The following is a 21027-nucleotide window of genomic DNA, read 5'->3' as shown; positions in this document are numbered from 1 at the left end:
CTGCTTCAGTCAATCTCCAGTATAGCTTTAGGCCTTAAATAGCTGTCTCAAAAATTTGATCAGTTCCCTTTTGTTTTAAAAAAAAATCTTCAGGAAAATTCAATGCTCTTACAATTTATATTTTCCTAGTAAGACAGTTTCAAAAGCATCATTCTTAAAACATTTCCAGAAAATACAAAAAATAGATTTAGAAGCTGGCTCCAAAGAAGAAAACTCGTTACACTAGATCAAACCCAGATCCTAATCCTCTAGCTATTTTTGAAAACCCTAACTTGATCACTAAGAATCTTAAAAGACAAGAAAGTCTAGAAAATCCTGCTGATTTAAATCTTGATAAACTTCATAAAAACCTTATCCAATCGCCTCCTGGAAAAGCAACAATCCTTTCTACTATGGTTGCATCTTCTTCTAGTTCACCATCATCACTCCAAAGCATCTTTTCCACTCCCCCATACACTCTGTTTATCTCAGCTGTTATCCCTGTGCATCCAGCTGTCCCATTTATATCTGTAAACATGGTGAACCGATATGCTCCTCTGCAGTTGCCTGCAAATCCAGGGGATATGCCTCAAGATTATCAAAGAAAAATTACATATTTTGATGGTACTAGCTCCTACACGACCCAACAACATACTAAGAAAATGATGGACTATTTTGAGAATTATGAAATTGATGATAATGATGTGAGAATGAAAATTTTTGTCCAAAGTCTAACAGCTGATGTGAGGACCTGGTTTAGGGCACTTGCTGCAAACACAATTGCTGATCTGGATGCCCTGTACCAAACCTTTTTGAACAGATGGGAAAAGAAGAAGGACCCTTTACACATCCTAACAGAATATGAGAATTTGAAAAGGGGTCCACAAGAGAGTGTTCAAGATTACTGCACTAGATTCAACAATGTATACAATTCTATCCCTCAGAATCTCAGACCTCCACCTGACTTAGCCTTGATCAAATTCCCTGATGGATTTGACTCTGACATGGCATATCAACTAAGGGAAAGAGCTCCTCCAAGCTTAGAAGACATGCAGAGCATAGCTATTAGTGTAGAGGCCAATCTGATCTCTAAAAGAGCCCGAGCTAGAGCCGAAAGAAGGACTCCCTTCAAAGAGGATCCTTCTACATTCGAGCAAAAACTAGATGAAATCATTAAAGGAACAGATAGACTGGGTGATAGAGTAGAAACCATTGAAAGGAAATCCTCTTGGGAAGGTCAACCAAGTAACACCACTAGAAATCCAAACTTTAGAAAAAATCAAAATCCTAATACCGGGAAGGCTGACCCTGATCAGAATATCAGACCTTCATTTCAAGAGAACTATGCCGAAGCTTCAACCTCTAGTGAGCCAACAGAAGATACACAAATCAACCTAATGGGTCTGAATAGTGAACAACAAATCTTTTTAACCCAAGATGACCAAGACGCTCATAATTTCAACCAATTTCAAATCAAATCCGGAGAATCTTTTGATTTCAGAGAGGGGTATGATGCAACTGTCTATGAGGTCCATAAACAATACAAATTAAGAAGCACAATGGTAGATGTGCATGAACCTAGCAAGATGAAAGATACCAAGCAGCCTAAGAAAGAAAAGGATAAAAATTCCCTGACAGAACTCCTTGCTAAAACAAACCTCAACCTAAAAGAGCCCACAGTTGAGGATATATCAGACTTATAGCCATCAAATAATCAACCATCCACATCCTTTCCTCCAAAAAAGAATGCAAACAGCTCTCCTAAAAATGATTTCAAAGCAGATTTAGTACATAACAGCACTCATGATGAAGAAAAAACCACTGAAAACACAGCAGAAAAGGAAAACCTTGCTGCCCGGAATACAAAAATTCAAGTGGAAAAACCTTTCAACCTAGAAACTGAAATTGGCAAGTTAAAAATAGCCATTCCACTGTCCGAATTGGCTAAACATGAGGTTTATAGGGAACAAATCAGCAGGTCACTTCAAATATCAGAGAATAGAGATGCAGTCAATGTTTTAGATGACCAACCAGAACTAATTTTTGGCCCTGAGGTAAATGGTAAAACAGTAGATGGAGGAGTCCCTCCATTTTATGTAAGCTTAAACATTCATGACAAAGTGCTACATAATGCAATGTTTGATTCGGGAGCTTCCCACAATCTAATGCCTAAGTCTGTAATGGAAAGATTGGACCTAGATATCACACGGCCATATAAAGACTTGTTTTCATTTGATTCCAGCCAGGTCAGGTGTCTAGGCCTAATCAAAGATTTGTGTGTATCTCTAGTGCAATACCCTACCAAGACTATTCTAATGGATGTAGTGGTAGCTGATATCCCACCAAAGAATGGAATGCTTTTGTCCAGATCTTGGGGTGCAAAACTCCAAGGATCTTTGCAGCTAGACATGTCTTATGCCACCATCTCAGTCTTGGCCAGCCAAAGAGATTATATCGGGAGACATTGATGAAGTATGTGGTCAGCAGTCAAGAAAAGCCCCAAAAATTTCCCATTTATTCCATGCATTCGGATATGGATTCGTTTATCTTATACAATGCTAAAATCTGCCCCAAAACTGATGACAAACTTCTAGAATTAGCACAAGGAAGAAGCATTAATGAAGAATCCACTGCTCAAAATCTAAAAATCATTGAAGTGATTGATGCAAAAAACAAACAAAGCAAACCATGTGATTACAAAATCCAAATCTGCCCACTAAGCAAGTTTTCAAAACTCCTGATGAAAATTACAATCGAGAAATCTTATGGTACTTAGAGTTTGATGGATCGGTGAATAAATTAGGAGCAGGGGCAAGGATTTGGATACACAATATGCAAAATGACCATGCTCAAGGACATGCATATAGGCTGAATTTTAGATGTACAAACAATATGGCTGAATATGAGGCCCTTTTGCTGGGACTCAAACTGATTAGAAATCTAGGGGCAACTAAAGTTTCAATTCTAGGGGACTCAGATTTGATTATCCAACAGATGAAGGGGAACTTTGTTACAAATGATCCTAGGCTGAGAGCTTACAGAGGGGCAGCAATGGAAATACTCAACACCTTCTTAGAATCTCAGCTCACCAAAATTCCAAGAAACCATAATTTACATGCGCATAGTTTGGCAACTTTTGCCAGCACTTGCAAGCTGCCATTTGAGCCCAACCACCACTTCACTGCTGAAATTAAACACAGACCTGCTGTTCCAGATAATGTCAAAAATTGGCAGGTGTTCGAAAATGATACACAAATCAATAATTTCTTGACTTTGAAAGAGGAATTCTCAAGCACAAACATAGACACGAGCACCATTTGTGATCAACAACAAACAGACAAAATTGAGAAAAATATATCAGCTGAAACAGCAAATCACATTTTGCATCCAACAATCTTTACCAGCAAAAAATTACAAGAGCTGAAACAAATGGACCTTGATGAAATTGCTGAGGGAGAATCTGAAGTAATTGAGTTGAATGATAATTTTTCGCCCACAAGTTTGACTCCTTTGGAAGATATTTTTGATTCAAATGATATACCAAGAAAGCCAAAAATGCAGCCTTTAAATGCAGAAATTGAGGAGTGTAATATAGGAACTGTGGATCACCCTAAAATGATAAAATTGTCCAAATCCTTGCCTCCAAATCAAAAACTGAAATACATTGAGTTGTTTAAAGAGTTTCAAGATGTCTTTGCATGGAGCTATGAGGACCTCAAGTCCTATGATACTTCGGTCATCCAACACACAATACCTTTAAAGGGAAATCAAAAACCTTTTAAACAAAAACTTAGAAGGGTTAATCCAGTCCTCCTTCCTCTCATTGAAAAGGAAGTCAAAAGAATGTACGAAGCTGGAATAATTGCACCTATTAGATTCTCGGAATGGATTTCAAATCTAGTGCCCACTAGGAAGAAAACGGGAGAGATAAGACTATGTGTTGACTTAAGAAACCTGAATAAAGTATCTCTCAAAGACCACTACCCCTTACCAAAGATGCATCACATTTTACAAAGGATACTAGGAGCTTCTAGGATCTCACTATTAGATGGATTTTCAGGATTTAATCAGATCTTAGTTCACCCGGATGATCAAGATAAAACTGCCTTTACAACACCATGGGGAACCTTCAAATATGTGAAATGCCTTTCGGACTTAAGAATGCAAGGGCCACATTTCAACGAGCAATGGGCATAGCCTTTGCAAAAGAAATCCATGATTTTCTAGTCATATATCTTGATGACCTCATTGCTTTTTCAAAATCAGACCAAGAACATTTAGAACATCTCAGACAAGTGTTCCTAATTTGCAGAAAATATGGCATATCATTGAACCCAAAGAAATCATTGTTTGGCCTAGAAGAAGGCAAACTCTTAGGTCACATAATCTCAAAAGATGGCATTAGAATATACCTGGATAGAATGCAAGATATCCTCCAAGTGCCTCACCCAAGAAACATGAAAGAATTGCAAGCTTTTCTAGGAAAGATAAATTTCCTAAGAAGATTCATACCCAACTTGGCTGAACTAATAAAATTGTTGAATAACATGCTGAAGAAAGATTCCAAAGTCAAATGGACAATAGAAGCTAAACAAGCCTTTGAGGAAATCAAAATAGCTTTAACTAAAACATCGGTCCTCACAAGCCCAAAGTTTGATAGAGACTTCATAATTTTTTCCTTTGCATCTGAGCATACTATTGCTATTGTCCTACTACAAAAGGATGATCAAGGATGTGAGAAGCCCATTGCATTTTTCAGAAAAGAACTTAGAGATGCACCACTCAAATATCAAATTATGGAGAAACAAGCTTATGCCCTTGTAAAGGCCATCGAGGATTTCAGAGTTTATATTTTATACTCTCATGTAATAGCTTATGTCCCAAATGTCGTGGTCAAAGACATTCTGACTCAAGAAGGAATTGAAGGAAAAAGAGGCAAATGGATAGCTAACATTCTGGAATATGACCTTGAAATTAAGCCAACAAAATTGATAAAAGGACAAAGTCTAGCTAAATTGATGACTGAAACCAATTTTCAAGCCCTTGACATCAATGAACTGGATAATGAACAGGAGATGGTGACTCCACAGATCAATCAAGCCTTCTTACAATCACCTTGGTATGCTGATATAATTTATGTATTGTTAAACCTGCAAGCTCCTCCAGGGTTATCCAGAACTAAAAAGAGATTCTTGAAAATGAAAGCTTCAAAGTTTTGTATTCTAGACAATGTTTTATTTTGGAAAAACCATGAAGGGATTTTACTAAATTGCTTGATAAAAGATGAAACTGACAAAGTGCTGAAAGAATTTCATGCAGGGGACTGTGGTGGACATTTGTATTGGAAATCAACAGCTGATAAAATCCTAAGAGTTGGTTTTTATTGGCCCTCCCTGTTTGCTGATGTGAAGAAATTTGTAGTTTCTTGCCATAAATGTCAAATCTTTGAAGGCAAGAGAAAGCTTTTACCTTTACCCCTGAAACCCATTTCCACTGAGAGACCATTTCAACAATGGGGTTTAGATTTCATTGGAGAAATTCACCCTTCCTCTTCTGGCCAGCATAAGTGGATTTTAACTGCCACAGATTACTTCACCAAATGGATAGAGGCCATCCCTTGTAGGCAAGCTAATGACTCAATCATCATGCAATTCTTAGAAACCAATATCCTATCTAGATTTGGTTATCCGGAAAAGATCATAACAGGCAATGTTGGTGCCTTTAAATCGAAAAGAATGATCAATTTTTGTCACAAGTACCACATTACCTTAGGCCACTCGACAACCTATTACCCTCAAGGTAATGGTCTAGCTAAATCATCCAATAAGAGCTTGATCAACATCATAAAGAAAGTATTGGAGGAAAACAAGAAGAATTGGCACAAAAAGCTTGTTAATGCACTATGGGTAGACAGGTTAACCACAAAGAGATCTATTAGAACAAGCCCCTATGAGTTTGTTTATGGCGTGGAGGTTGTATTCCCTTCATCCTTGGGAATCCCTATGATAAAATTGCTGCAAGAAATACAAGCAGAAACCAATGACATTCAGAGAAGAATCAATCAGACAATTCACTTGCAGCAGATTAGAGAGGAAGTGTATCAGAGAACTCAGATTCTACAATACAAACTCAAAAAGATTTTTGAAAAAAGAACAAAGGCAGAGGATTTTTTCATAGGAGACAAAGTGCTGAAGTGGGATTCTAGGAGGGAAGATAAAGGAAAACATGGAAAATTTGATTTCCTATGGAAAGGACCTTTTGTTATTCAGGCTGCACAAGGAAACAAAACCTATTTTTTGAGAAGCCTGGATGGTACAGAAGCAGAGGATGGGCCAGTCAATGGTCGGATGCTCAAACATTATTTTGATCCTCTCTGTTAAACATATTAGGACTGTATTTTGTACATAATAATGTCTATTTTCAGTAGTTTATTACAGAAATAAGATAGTGAATAAGATGCAGCAAATTTTGAGGAAAAGGGAAGGAATTGTGCCACCTTTCTGTGTTATATATTTTGAGTTTATCAGAAGAAATCAAGAAGGAAACTTGGGAGCTATAAAAATGATGACAAATACTCAGACAAACTAGCAAAGACAGAGCTGTAATTCTGTTCAGATCAGCTCATGAGAAATGTATACATGCCACAAAGATACAGTTTGTTTGTCTTCAGCAAAGGAAATTTCAGATTACAGCCAAAGTTGAATATAAGGCCATCTGACCTGCTGTTCTTGGCTTTTCACCTAGAAAAGCCATCCCCAAGTGGAGCCACTGTTAGGTTCCTATACTAATAGGTGTCATATTTCATGATTGATTGTGAAAATGCCAAATATGATCATCCTTTCCATGCTGCAAAGGTTCCATATTTTTAAAAATAAAAAATTTAAAAAATGTAAAGAGGGTATGCCCTAAAAGAAAAATCAAAGGGCAAAAAGAATGAACTAGTCAAGAAAGAAAGAAAATGAACCCAAAAAGAAAAGACCAGGAAAGTGTGCTAGTCCAAAATGCCACTACTATGTCATTTTTTGAAGAATTCCATTGTGTGTAATCAGTTGACTTTTACCACAACTGATGGATGGCCAAATAGCTCAATCTTGGCCAAGTCCATATTTGAATTTACTTGTTTTAGAGATAGAGAATAAAGTCTGTCCAAATAGTTCAAGCTTGGCAGACAAATAGTTAGGTAGAGAAGCAAAGGGTCTCAACAACTAAATCCGAGCCCCTGGAGAGATAAGGGAAGACTTAGGTAGGAGGGCTGTCAAACGAAAACAGAAGAGAAAGGGTTTGCTAGTTCAAATGAACCTAAATAAAATGAAGAAAAAATGTTAGGTGTAGCAGAGTGGGTAGGCAATTTTGGTGTTATAGAAGCAGGTTTGTGATCAGTTTTGTCTTGTTGAATATGATCTATCTCATGAATATCACAAATACCATAGAAAGGTGGCTACAGTTCAGATGGAGCATGACTAATTTCCCTTCTCAATCTCCCCAAAAATCATTTACTAACATCCCCTCAAAGACATTGGGACCTGCCCAATGGTCCTACTTCACTTCATTTTATGAGAAATACTAAGTAGAACTTTGAGTTTACTTAGCCAAAATAAGCCACATTTCTTGTGTAAAAAGATCCTTCCATTTCCCTTTCATTCCCCTAAAACCTAAGTTATTACCTTATAAACTTAGCGTTTTCTATCTACAAAACCATATTAACACTTTAACTCTATTATATAGCTCCTATTTAGATTTTTCCCCATCCCTATTACACATAAAATAACATAAAAATCCCTAAAAACTAAATATCCTAACCCCCGGCTTAATATAGCCATATACTAAGGTTTTCAGGAATTATGGGTTCATTTGCAACCTTATAAAAACCCCTCCGCGCACATGAAAAAGGGAATTTGTTTAAGACCTGGTTAAATAAATAACCACGCCCGCACAACACAATAACTAAAGGTTTTATACCCCGCAACACATATAAAACAATAAATAAATCGGGCGGGCCCCGCGCCGTACCTCCCTGCCAACTCCTCGTCCCGTCAACCGTCAGATCCGATCCCACAGATCGGACGGCTCTCATCCATATCGGAACCCCTCCGATGTCCGAAAAATAGCGCCCGATAAAAAGTGGTATTCCCGCCGTACTACGGGACGCGTGTCGCCCCCACAGTTTATCGCGTCCATTTGGCCCAAAACCGCCATGGTACATAAAGCGGTGCGATAAAACCACAAACCGCTCCCACTTTCCGCTGCTGACATCGTCGCCCACATCAACGCCCACGTCGGCACCCATGTCAGCTGCCACCCCGTCAATGTTTCGTCTGCTGTGTCCACTGCGTCATCCGCCATGTCATCCGACATGTCACCTTCCATACCCCACTACATGACAAAATTTACGTCATGATGATGTCATCACAAAAAAGCGCCAAAAATCCCGTAAAGCCCAAATTTTGTTAAAAAGCTGTGAAAGTGATTGTTTTCTTTCATTTCTATTCGTTGATTTGCGGAACCTGTTCATGCGAATTACGATGAATTTTCCACCAAAGCTCCAGTCCGTCACCTTGACCACCATAATCTGACATCCTGCTCCATAAATTATCTTCCAACCTGTCAATTACTCTCGAGCACATCGCTAAAACACAGGTATTTCTCCATTACTCCCAAACCCTGAGTATTTATGATTTTTTCTCTGTATTCCACTCGAAGAACCAATAATCCAACAAATTCAGTCCATAACTCTTGAAAAATACGCCCCAACCATACTTGTTTTGTCCATTTTTTCCACAAAAAACTCAACTGCCACAGCTAAAAACACAGTGAGCTGAATAAAAACAGGAGTTTACCAATGTCTTCTTTCCAAGCCCCCTGTTTTTAACTTTCCTCTGCAAAATCTCCAAAAAATGCCCAAATATTGAGTTAAATTTGTCAAATCACCTGCAAAAGGAGCACCATTACCATTGTTTTAATCCAGCTTTCCGACTAAACTCTGCAAACTTTGTTTTTTCTATGTATTTTACCAGTGAGGTGATTTCTAATTAAAAAATAGTCTGCAATTTCCTGAGAAAAGCTCAGCTAGTATTTTGTTTTCTGTTGCTGCACAGACCCACATTTCAATTAAAAACACAGACAGTTCAAGCATGGAGGCTCCAGTGGCCCTAAATGTTGCCCCCTTAAATGCACCACATAAGGAATTGGAATGGATGCCCCTTGCTGACAGAGATTTCCAGATTAATGATATGATTGGAGAGAAGCCTCACCTGCAAGCCTTTTGTGAAATTAGAAATAGCTACAGAAGCAACACTAATGTCTTTGGAATCTGGGAGTCCAACATGCCTGTCTACTACCTTCCTTCAGTAAATGTGCTCCCTGATTTCATCCATTTATGCTGTACAAATTATGACCCCACACAAAGAGCAGTTATGGCTCCATATGGGACTGTCCTCTTCTACATCACTCCTCAATCCATAAATGAGATGCTAAACTTTAAGCCAACTCAGCCTCTGGCTCCCCTCACCATGGGACTCTTGCTTGACCAAGGTGCCAAATTGCCTAGTTCAGAGATTACCAGAATTTCTCAATTATTCATGAAACTAGACCGCCAACCCAGGCATCCACCTCCTTTTAATCAAGTCTGGTTCAATGAAGCTGGAACACTCATCACTGATATGATTTCCTACATCTTGGGTTTCAAAACCAGTGAGAATATTGTTGAAACTGTCTCAGTGTTGATGTCCATATTTACTCTCGGACAGCCCCCTACTGTTAAATATGATTATGCCACCTTCATAGATAATAAAATCCATGAGCAGTTCATGAACGTGGACAAAGAAAGAGTGTTCAAATACACATCTTACATCTATCATTTGCTGTTGTACTATCAACCTGATAGTTTTCAAATTTCTTTTAGAAGATTGGACCTCAAAGGAGAAAGGAGGTCTGTAATTTTCTGGACCTCAATATTCCATGAAGTCCATAACTCCCCTTATACAAATTGTTAGTTTATTGACCTGTTCATATATCCAACCACTTCTTTGTTGATGACAACTCCTCCTGCCAGGCTCTCTACTGAAATGCAGAAAATTTTACATCTCTCAAAGGACTACAGTATAGGTGACTGGTATTTTTACCAAAATCACACAGTGATCAGGATTTATGGCTGTGAACTATCCCCCTACAAGCTGCCAAAGTATGTCCCTATGAGACTGTTTGCCCTGGAATACTTTAGGCAATTTATTAGTTCAGATTTGACTCATTTCTATGGTGCTAGGAAAAAGGCACAGCTCAAGATAAGAAATCAATTGGGCCCTTTTATCTTCAATAAAAGGGAAGAAGCCTGGGAAGAAGCAGATAAAATTTTGAGGGATCAACTTATGTTGAAACAAATTTTTCATTGGTCACCTTATGACCCTGAACATTTCATAAGTTTTAGAAGAGTCAAAAACAAGCTTACAGGATATGTTCACCATCAAATCCATGAAATTCAACAATATGCTAATCAAAAAGAATGGGTAGAAGGCACATTAGTTGAAGAGATTACTGAAGAAGAGAAATTAGAAAAAGCAATGAAAGGGCTTGAAAAAACACTTGACCTGGACTCTTTCGGACAGGTCCCTTTCATATTACCTCAACACATTGGAGCGGGCACATCATCTGCTACAACTTCACAACAATGTGCCCAAGAGAGTACTCCACCTACAGGGAAATCCACAAGAAAAGAAGTGTTGCATTCAAAGTAGCAAGATCTAATGGAAGACTTTCCAGATACAGCAAAGGAGCAAAGCCAAGGGCAAGGTCCTTCAACACAAACCAAGGTACCTGAAATCCCTGTGTTACAAACTCCTCTCAATGAGGAAAGAGCCAAGAAAAGAGACAGGCATGAAGACACACCTATAAGTGGATTAGCAGAACAGCAAGGGGAAAAGAGGCAAAGGTTAAATCCTTACTCTGAAGAGGAAGTCTCGTAAGAGACAACAGGCAACCTAAGGGGTGAGGGAAGAACTGAACATCAGACTCCTCCAACTTTAGAAACATCAACTAGCTCATATCAGCAAGAGCTAGAGAGGAAGCATGGTGTGTAGGTTACATCCACCAGGCCACAGAGCAAGCAAGGCTCAGATATAAAAAAAGAATTTACTGAAATAAAGGCTAGAAATGAGCCAATAAGGGTCCAACTTTATAATCAATTGTTGAGAATGGCTCCCACAAATCAACAAAGGCTAATGGCAGCCTATGATATTCAATAAGGGAAAAAGACCCTTAGTCACTTCAAGCCCACAATGCAGCAGCCACAGTCAGCTGCTGATTATATTAGGACCAATCTGGAAGTTCTCTCTAAAGACATCCACCCAATGGACCAGATTGAATTACATAAGCAAACCGGAGAAATGGTGTACGCCACCTTGGCAGATAAAGCATTATTAGCTCACAAATTGTAAAATTCATTGCACAATACCTGTGCCCAATTAGAGTTGGAAAAGGCCTCCTCATTAGCCAAGGATAACAGGATCAAATCCTTGGAGGAAATTATTATTGAGCTGGGACATGATCCCAAGGATCCCAAAGGTATCCAGGCATTAATAAAAAAGAAAGAAGAAGATATTGCAGCTCTCAGGAAGCAGCTCAAGCTGCCCATTACAATGCACCCACAAACCACAGAAGTTGCATAGCAGAAAGAAGAGGAAGACGTGATGGGCTTACTGATGAGGATGAATGAGAGATTAGCAGAAACAAAGAAGGCATTGGAGGAAGCACTACAAGGAAAGCAGGGAGTGTCGACCTCCCAGCCACCAGAAACAGCTCCAATAAGCACAACAGCTCCTCCTACAACTACAGCAACAGTCCCTCCCGTTGTCCCAACATCAACAACACGTACCTCAGCTTCAGCAACAACCACAACAGCAACAACAATAGTGCCAGATACCAGCATGAGCATGGAAAATATGATGGAGGAAGTAAAGGCCTTAGAACTCCAAATGGCAGAGCTAAAGGAAGCCAAAGAAAAGTTGGCCAAGTTAGAGGTGAGCTATGATAAATCCAAAATAACTGTGGCTGAAAAAACAAGAGAAGTAAAGGCCTTGGAAAATAAGGTAAAATCCTTGGAGAAAGACCTTACTCTTCATAAAACTCTATTAGAAATCAAAACAATTTTGTGGACTAAAATTGGCCAGTCCATCACTGATCAATGGAGATCAATTCAAACAATCTATGAGCAAATTGAATTGATAGAAATAGCTCAAGTTGAGATTCAAAAGGCCAGAGCATTATTAGGGAACATGCCCAAATAGGCCAATAGACTAATTCATTTTTTGAATACTCACACCAGGGAACAACTAGTAGCTCTGGATATCAAGGACAGAATAGACACCATTTTGACAGTGAAAAAGGTGCTGACCATGAGGAATTTTGTACAAAATCTGGAAAGAAAGTGCCAAGAAATGCAGACAAAAATAAATGCCTTTACAAAGAAGTTCATAGTCTTGCAGAGCAAAGGGTTACCCAGCTTATTGACCAGTAGTAAAAGACTGTTGACACATGAACAATATGCTCACAGGGTGAATACATATGTTACCAATCAGATCACAGCATCATCAAGCACTTTAGAAGACATAGTACCTCCCTCTGGACAGAGCTTATATGACAAGTTGGAAAATCTGTTCTATATCGAGCATGAAATAACACATCTTTTTGAAGTCCAGCCCAATTACTACAGGTATACTGAAGCTGATGAAACATTGATAAAACTACAAAGACACCAGTTGCCAACAAACCAATGGTGGCAGAGCATGTTAGAGGTTTTACCAAGGTAGTTTTAGCTCTCTTTTTGATCATCTGCATTTAATTAAATTTAATACGCCTGCCACATATTATAAAGATGAAAACAACAGAGGAAGGCAATCAATCTAGAATTGTAGCTCATTTAAAGCAGAATCGGGCAGAGATGGAAGGGCTGGGACAGCAATGCAAGAACGCAAATTAAAGAGACAACTACCAGCTGACTTATTGAGTCAAAAAGTCAAATATATCAGACCACCTAAGGCATCCAGTACAGCGGAGTTACTCCTACATTCGTTGTGCTCTGTTTTCGATGTCATTTACTACCTTTGAAGCAGTAGATGGATGAAGTTAATGCTTGATATTTCTTTGTGAGATATTTTGTTACTCATTTTGTATAAATACCTCCTCTAGAGATGTATTGTTTTGGTTGGTGAATATCATTCTGGACCTGCGCTGTACATTTTGAGAACTCTTCTGAATAAAGATTGCTAGAATGCTTTGCTGATGAACCTGCTGGTTGTGGATTTAATGGTAGAAGAATATGTTACAGAATTCTTGTGTTACCTCATGGATCAATAAGTCTTTTAACTCTCGTTTTACTGTTCCTATGTTTTATATATCATCTAAATACCATATTCTAAATTTCAGGAAAAAAGAATAGCCCATAATTTACTTTGCTGTACTATGTGTTCAATTCCTGTCATTCTTTATGTTTTCTATAGGACTAGCATAGGCAAGAATTCTTGACTGCTCCTGTTTCCCTGGTTCTTACACTCAGAATACAATTAAGGAATTCTTTACTACTCCTTGGTAGTATTTATTCATTTTCCCCTCTGTTAGCATAATGAAAGATTCTTAATTGCCTTTCATTCCCTAACTTCATTTCATCTTATTCCATATTGAAGATTGTTCTATGTTTAATTATCTTGCTCTGTAGTCCTCCTTTTGCCAAAGAAACCATACCCAGAAGTTTATTTTCATTTGACTCCATTAACCCAATGGTCTGAACTTCTCATACATTGCAGCTCTGTTCTATTAAATGTCACCTTCCAAACACCAAACAAATACTTGTACTTCATAACTAGCCTAACATATAGCAAAACAAAGCTAAATCATAAACAGAGAGCCCTCTCTAGTTGCAGATTGGCTAGAATCTACAGCTAAAAGACTGGTTAGTGGTTACCTCGGCCGTATTCCCTTTTCATTGCTTTTGGGGAACAACCTGAGTGATAACAGGTTCAATGGTTTGTCAATGGTTCAATACTTGATTCAGTGGTTGATATAGTGTTACAACGATTCATTTATTTAATGATTCAGTGTTCAGTAATCTAAGATCTGTATGCAGGTTGTGTGAGGAGGAAACACGTATTTAAGCAGGTTCTCTTTAGAACAATAGCATATACATTCTGAAGTTAAATTTATCGGGGTTTTGTAGTGACAACACTTGATTTCTGTGATGACTAACAATGTATGGCTTGGTTTATTGATGAATGGTTGTGCATTGGTATGATCTAGTTATCATGATTTAGTATTCTATCATTCAGTATGGTATCTTGGTATGTTTAGTGATTAGATGATTTGAGTTTTTATTTGGTTTCAAATTTGTTACTTGGTATTAGGTATAATGTTGGGTGTGTGTCCAATATGAAAATTTGATGAAAGGTGGCCTACATGTTTTGATTTAGGTGGATCTAGTTTGAAATATTATGAAACATTGTCCACGAGAGGTGTTGACGGTTGGAGCCTTTAATGAGGGAGTCAGATCTTCCTTCCAGTGGTAGCTAGTAAACTTGTTCAAAGGGTAGGTGCTCCCTTCTGGTAGGAGTCAGTAAACGAGATTAGGGAGTTGTATCTCTCTTCCTTTGGGTGTTGGAGAACAAGTGGAGGTTGTCGCCTCCTCTAGTTGGGTGCCTACATGACGTAAGAGTCTATGCCAGTAAATAATGTAATGAAGGTTTTCGTTATAATAAAATAAGAAGGCAAAGATTATGACAACATTGGTTTTCTCCCCATTGAATTTTGACCTAAAATACTGGTGTTCTATGTTTGTTTATTATGTGCTATGATTTATCTATTAGTTACTGCATACTGAATGGTGAATGAATTAATAATGCAATGGCTAATCTAACTCACTGATGGAATTTATGATAAATTAAGTAATTTGGATATATGTTGTTTTCATTCACTAAAGTCACATACATATGTTGTCTTCATAAAGAAAAATAGCATATATAATTTAGAATATGAAATGAAAAGTTAAAGTGATTTAAAAATACTAATTCACTCCCCTAGTATTTTTACTAACAATTAGTATCATAGTAGGTCGCTCCAAAAAAATCTTAACTGCTTGAGAGTGGATTAGAGACAATGGGAAAGAAGCACAATAAGATGGCATCTCAAAGGAAGAGTCATCTCAATAGAATTGTGGCAGTGAAAGCAATATAGATGTCAGAAAATATTCATATACTAACACACACCGCTTTCTAGTGATAAAGAATGATGAAGTTAGTAACAAACAACTACCAAGTACTGGTTCTTGTTCTAATTGCGGTCCATTTCCTTGCCTATGTAATAATGAAAGTGAAGATGACAATGAATCATCGAAAATTGCTGTCATGGTTATAAATGAAAATAATCATTCTAAAGAGAAAACATAAATTGAAAATGAAGGCATGTTTATGCTTAGTGATACTAACTATCACGAACGGAATGAAAAGATGAAGTCTAAGTTAACGAACCTTGGATATGATGTTTGGAATTTAGTGTGTAATGGTTTCACTAAAACTCCTCCATTAGATGACAAATTGGAAAATAATAGTGGCATTAAATGAAATCATTGGTAACATACTTGATTCACTATTAGGAAAGGTTATGCATTATGCAACTGCAAAGGAATTATGGGATAATCTGTAGGAAATCCACGAAAGAAAATCAAAGGAAGATTGTTCATCAGGGGAACCAACAGGTAATATCATTTCTAAAGGAAGTAATGATGTGTCAAAAGATGAGTATGATATTTAAGATGAAGTTACCAATTAAGATTAAGACAGGTTAGAGAAAGCTCTTAATCTTACAAGAAAACTTGCTTTTTCTTTGAAAATGATTAACTATCTTATGAATAAGTTGCAGGCACATGAGAACTGGGATCATGATAAATTGGTAAAAACTGCACCAGAACCCAATCAATATTATGAAGGAGTTGAAGCTAAGATTGTCTCCCTAAGGTTAGATCTTGAAAAGTCAAACAAACAAAATGAAGAGCTACTTCAAGTATTTGAAGAACAAGAGAATGGGTCGAAGGAAGAGATTATTGAATTAAAGGAGAAACTTAAAGAAGTAAGAAATTTTGAGGAAGGAATGAGGAAGAAGTATCTGGAAAAGGAAGAAAAAATTTAAAGACTATAGGTCAAGGTAAAAATTCTAAAAGGTAAATTAGAAGAAAAGGATAAGCACTTGAAATTTCAAGATAATACTAAGATTTTGGATAACATTCTTAGTAGTCAAAGGTCTCCCTCCATTAAATCTGGTCTTGGTTTTAATGAAACTATAAAAGGAGAATCTAGTTCACAAGATTGTGCAAGAAATTATGAGATTAACAAAGAAAACTCTGGTAAATAGATAAGAATTCAACCAGATCAACATCCTAGGAAGATGAATTTTCGAAGGAAATCATTCGATCCCAATAATATAAACATTATGTGATTATCTACTCTTATCAATGATGTTGAATGTTTTATATGTCATAACTATGGACACATTGCAGCCAATTGTAGAAGCAAAATATTTCGATCTCAACCAAATAGGCACTTCAAAAAAAGATCATCAACTCCCAGGTATTCAAGTTTCTTTTAGGGATATTGTTTTGCTTGTAACATATTGGGTCACAAAGCTATCACCATTGCAATAAGAGGAATATGAAACTAAAATACTATGATTCCTCTACTCCCTTTTCTTATCATATAATATGTTATAGAGGAATATGAAACTAAAATATTATGATTCCTCTACTCCCTTTTCTTATCATATAATATGTTATACTTGTAACGATTTTGGACATGTAGCAAAAGAATGCAGGAACAATTCAATGGATTCACACAGAAAACAAGTTGGTTTCCTCCAAGGAAAGAAACCAAACAAGAATATTGTTACCAAAAGACCTGAGAAAGATGGATCCACCAGCACTTCTCATATTAAGCAAAAGGAAGAAGAACAAATAAGGTGTGGCCTTGCTCTTTGCTCATTTGAAGATGAAGATGAATGGTACATAGACAATGGATGCTCTCATCACATGACTGGAGATAAGAACAAGTTTGAATCTCTCAAGAAAAACAAAGATGGTAAAGTTATTCTTGGAAATAGTTCTCCAAAAAAAGTTATAGGAAAAGGTAGAGCCAATCTTGATAAGTATACAAAAGTAGTTGATGCATTATTAGTTCAAGGGATAAAGCAGAATATTCTAAGTGTAGGTCAAATAGATGATAAAGGACATATAATTGTGTTTACATCAACTAAATGCAAATTTATAGAAGAAGAGATTGGAAATGTTATAACAAGAGGATTCAGAAATGCAGACAAATTATATGTGATAGTAAAGAAGAAATTCAGGCATAAATAAGAGGTATAGTTCCTCTTCCTCAAATTCAGAGTAAAATAATAAGGTCCTCACTATAGTCTACACTACTTAAATCATACTTCTAACAAAGACTACATAAGTGAATGTGAGGTAAATAACCTCATGAAGAGCAAGTGATGATTATGTGCTCCACAAGATCATTGATGTATGATCTCAGGGGGAGCTATGCATATCTATCTTGATGATTCCCTATGTTGTTTTGATATTATTTTTGGTGATGTTTATAGATTGCATCTGTTGAAGTAATAGTGAAAAAGAACATATAGGACATGTTTAGGGTGAGTTGTGGCTATAAAGAATCAACATTTTACTTTATGTACGTGGATCTTATGAAATAAAGTCGCGTGTATGCGTGGTTTTTGATCTAGACAGACATGTATGCTTCTCTATGATGAAAAAGGAGTGGCAAAAAATCAAGGGGGGATTCTAATATGCATCCATCAGTTCATTATTGGCATTCTGGTTCTTATCTTATAGACTGTTAATGATGCCCATAGGCTGATTAGGAGTAATGTTGGTTCATGATGTTGTTTCAAAATGTTATCACTGTTATTGAAATGGTTCTTTGGTACATTCACTGATTGATGAGATGAATATGATCATATTTGATGAAGAATTGGCACAGGTTCAGGGGGAGCATCTTCTATGCTTCTAATAGTTCATTGTTGGCATTATTGTCTCTTGTTAGGCCATGCTTATTTGACATTGGTTGATGATGATGAGTTCATGATTTAGTAACTGTTTGTTGGCATATCCAATTGATATATATATGATGTTGGAATTATGCCATGGGTTATTAATGATTCTTGGATTGCATATGGAGAAGTTATGGATGATGTATATTTGCTAATTGAGTTGCATATTGGTGAAGTTGTTGATGATGTATTATTCATGCTATTATCTTGATAAGGAAGATATGTATGTTATGGTCATTATTGATGTTGTTTGATGGCTTATAATGCTAGAGGTTCTCTTTTCTTGATGCATAGAGATAGTATGTTGTTGATGCATGGTGTTGTGGTTCAAGAGATTGATATTTCTGCTTATGGATTATGGATTTTCCTATATGTGGAGAGAGCATGTTGACTTTCATGACATGAGTTCAAGAGGATATGTTATTTACAGATATTTATTGCACAATCTTATGGTTCTTCTCCAAGTGCTTGGTGATTCTTAGAAACATCTCATATTTGGTCTCGTGAAATATATATTTTACATTGTCTTATCTGCTTGATGATATATTTTTGGTGACGAGGATGCTCATGCTATTATTATTATGTCACTTTATGTTGCTACTATAAGATGAGTATGTTTCATATTCATATATAGTGCATGGTGGTTGCTGATAACTATCATGGTATAGCTAATTCATTGTTGAGAGCCTTGTTATGGTTAGGTATGTCCTTTTGATGTAAAGTTCATGGAAAGACCCATGTTGTAATCATTGTAAAATTCAATCATGTATGGGATATTGGGTTCAAGTCATGCTATGTTATTTTGGGACATTGATGTAAAATTTGAGTCCAATATGTAAACCCAATATGTTGGTTGTCTGATATAATCATAAGTTGTTGGTGATAGGAAAGGTCATTTTTGGTTGAGTCATAAAGTATTGCACTCTATTGAATATCTTCAGAATATTTAGGATATGCTCAGGGGGAGCATGGTCAATATGAAGATTTCAGGATTAATATTAGTAGATCAGACTTACAATGATGAACACTACAAGGGAAGTACTTCATTCAGCCTGGTTCAACCCTTTTCCCTTGATGTCAAAGGGGGAGAGAAGCTTGGTGTTTGGAAAGAATTCTTGGTGTTTGCAGGTGTTTGTAGATGTTTGCAACTTTGCAGGTGGTGTCTAAACACCAAAGTGGTTTCCATCAAGTCCAAAGTGGGAGATTGTTGGAATTATGGATAATGTGTTGTCCTTGATGGAAACCTACTTGACAAATATTTACTTGATGTCAACATTGATGACTTTGGAACTCATGTAGATTGGTACAGATGCTACAGAGGATATGGAAAGAGAAACAATAGTTATATTATAGTTGAATGAAAAAAGTAAAGTTTGAGAAATTATATGTGGTTCTTGTGAATAAGGGTCGTGTACATACGCAGGTCCTATGAGTAAAAGGCACATAAAGAATTTGAACCATGGTAATATGGATACCAAGGGTCATTATCATGGTATTGGCCCATAGTAATGGTTGTGAAAATGATTATTTGATCCTCTCAACAAACACTAATGACACTACCAAGGGATTTACCTAAGGTATTGACTAAGTCTAAATATATATAAAGAGATGGAGATCAAGGGGTTGTGTGTGCAAATAAATGAGTTGTTCATATGGGATTTGATCTGAAACAGGTGTGCACCAGGGAGAAAGAAGAAGACTTAGATACGAAAGATATGAATGCACGATGAAATATGATTGATTTATTTTCTTATTAAGCATCTAACAATGATAGATCTATGGTTATAATGATGTCTTGATATGAATGTATGATAGTGAAGTTTGCGGAATGTGAATTATGTTTGCAATGGTAGGTTTTAGATCTATACATTGGTTTTCTTCAGGAGAATCGCATACATACGTGGATCTGTTCCTGCTAAGTCATGTATATATTCTGAGATTTGTTTATTCAATATGTTGAGATTTGTATGATGGTGTTATGCATGGTAGTTGTGTACTTTCACCGATATGTTTTATGGATGTCACGTATATGAACTAGGGTTTCAGTTGTTGCTTGATGTTTCCAATTGATGATGTTTATTCTATTTGTTGTTGTCTATCCATGATGTATTGATCATGTTGATATCTGTATGGCAGTGTTGATTGAGTTGACTTAGTTGTGAACTAGAATATTGATAAGTTTTAATGATGCAAAAGTGTGACTGGGTATGGTTCAATGAGCTATGAATGGTTCAATACTTGAATAAGTGGTTGATCGAGTGTTACAGTGATATAGTTATCTAAATGGTTTAGTGCTCAGTAACCTAAGATCTATACATAGGTTGTATGTAGAGGAAACGTGTATATACATAGGTTCTCTTTAGAATAGTAGTGTATACATTCTGAACTAAATTTGATCAGGGTTTTGCATTGACAACACTTGATTTCTGTGATGAATAACAGTGTATGGCTTCGTATATTGATGAATGGTTTTGCATTGGTATGATCTAGTTATGGAAATTTACTATTGGTTCAATTTGCTATCTTGGTCTGTTCAGTGATTGGGTGAATTGATTCAGTATTTGGTTTCAGAGTTGTTACTTGTTATTAAACATAATGTTGGGTGTGGATCCAGTATGAAAATTTGATGAAAGGTGGCCACAAGTTTTGATGTTTTGAGTCAAGTGGATCTAATCTGAAATATCATGAAACATGGTCCATAAGAGGTGTTTAGGGTTGGATCCTTTAGTGAGTGAGTCAGAGCTTCCTTCGAGTGGTAGCTGATAAACTTGTTCAGGGGGTAGGTACTCCCTTCTAGTAGGAGTCGGGAAATGGGATGAGGGTGTTGTAGCTCCCTCCCAATGGGTGCTAGAGAATGAGTGGAGGTTATATCATCCTATAAGTGGGTTCCTACATGCTGGTAAGAGTCTATGCCAGTACAAAATGTAATGATTTTTTTCCTTATAATAAAAT

This window comes from Pinus tabuliformis, chromosome 3_2 (genome assembly GCF_031772625.1).
Source record: "Pinus tabuliformis cultivar Carrire ecotype Pingquan chromosome 3_2, CPIR1, whole genome shotgun sequence".
In the NCBI taxonomy this organism is placed as follows: domain Eukaryota; kingdom Viridiplantae; phylum Streptophyta; class Pinopsida; order Pinales; family Pinaceae; genus Pinus; species Pinus tabuliformis.
Note: the sequence above shows the minus strand (reverse complement) of the source record.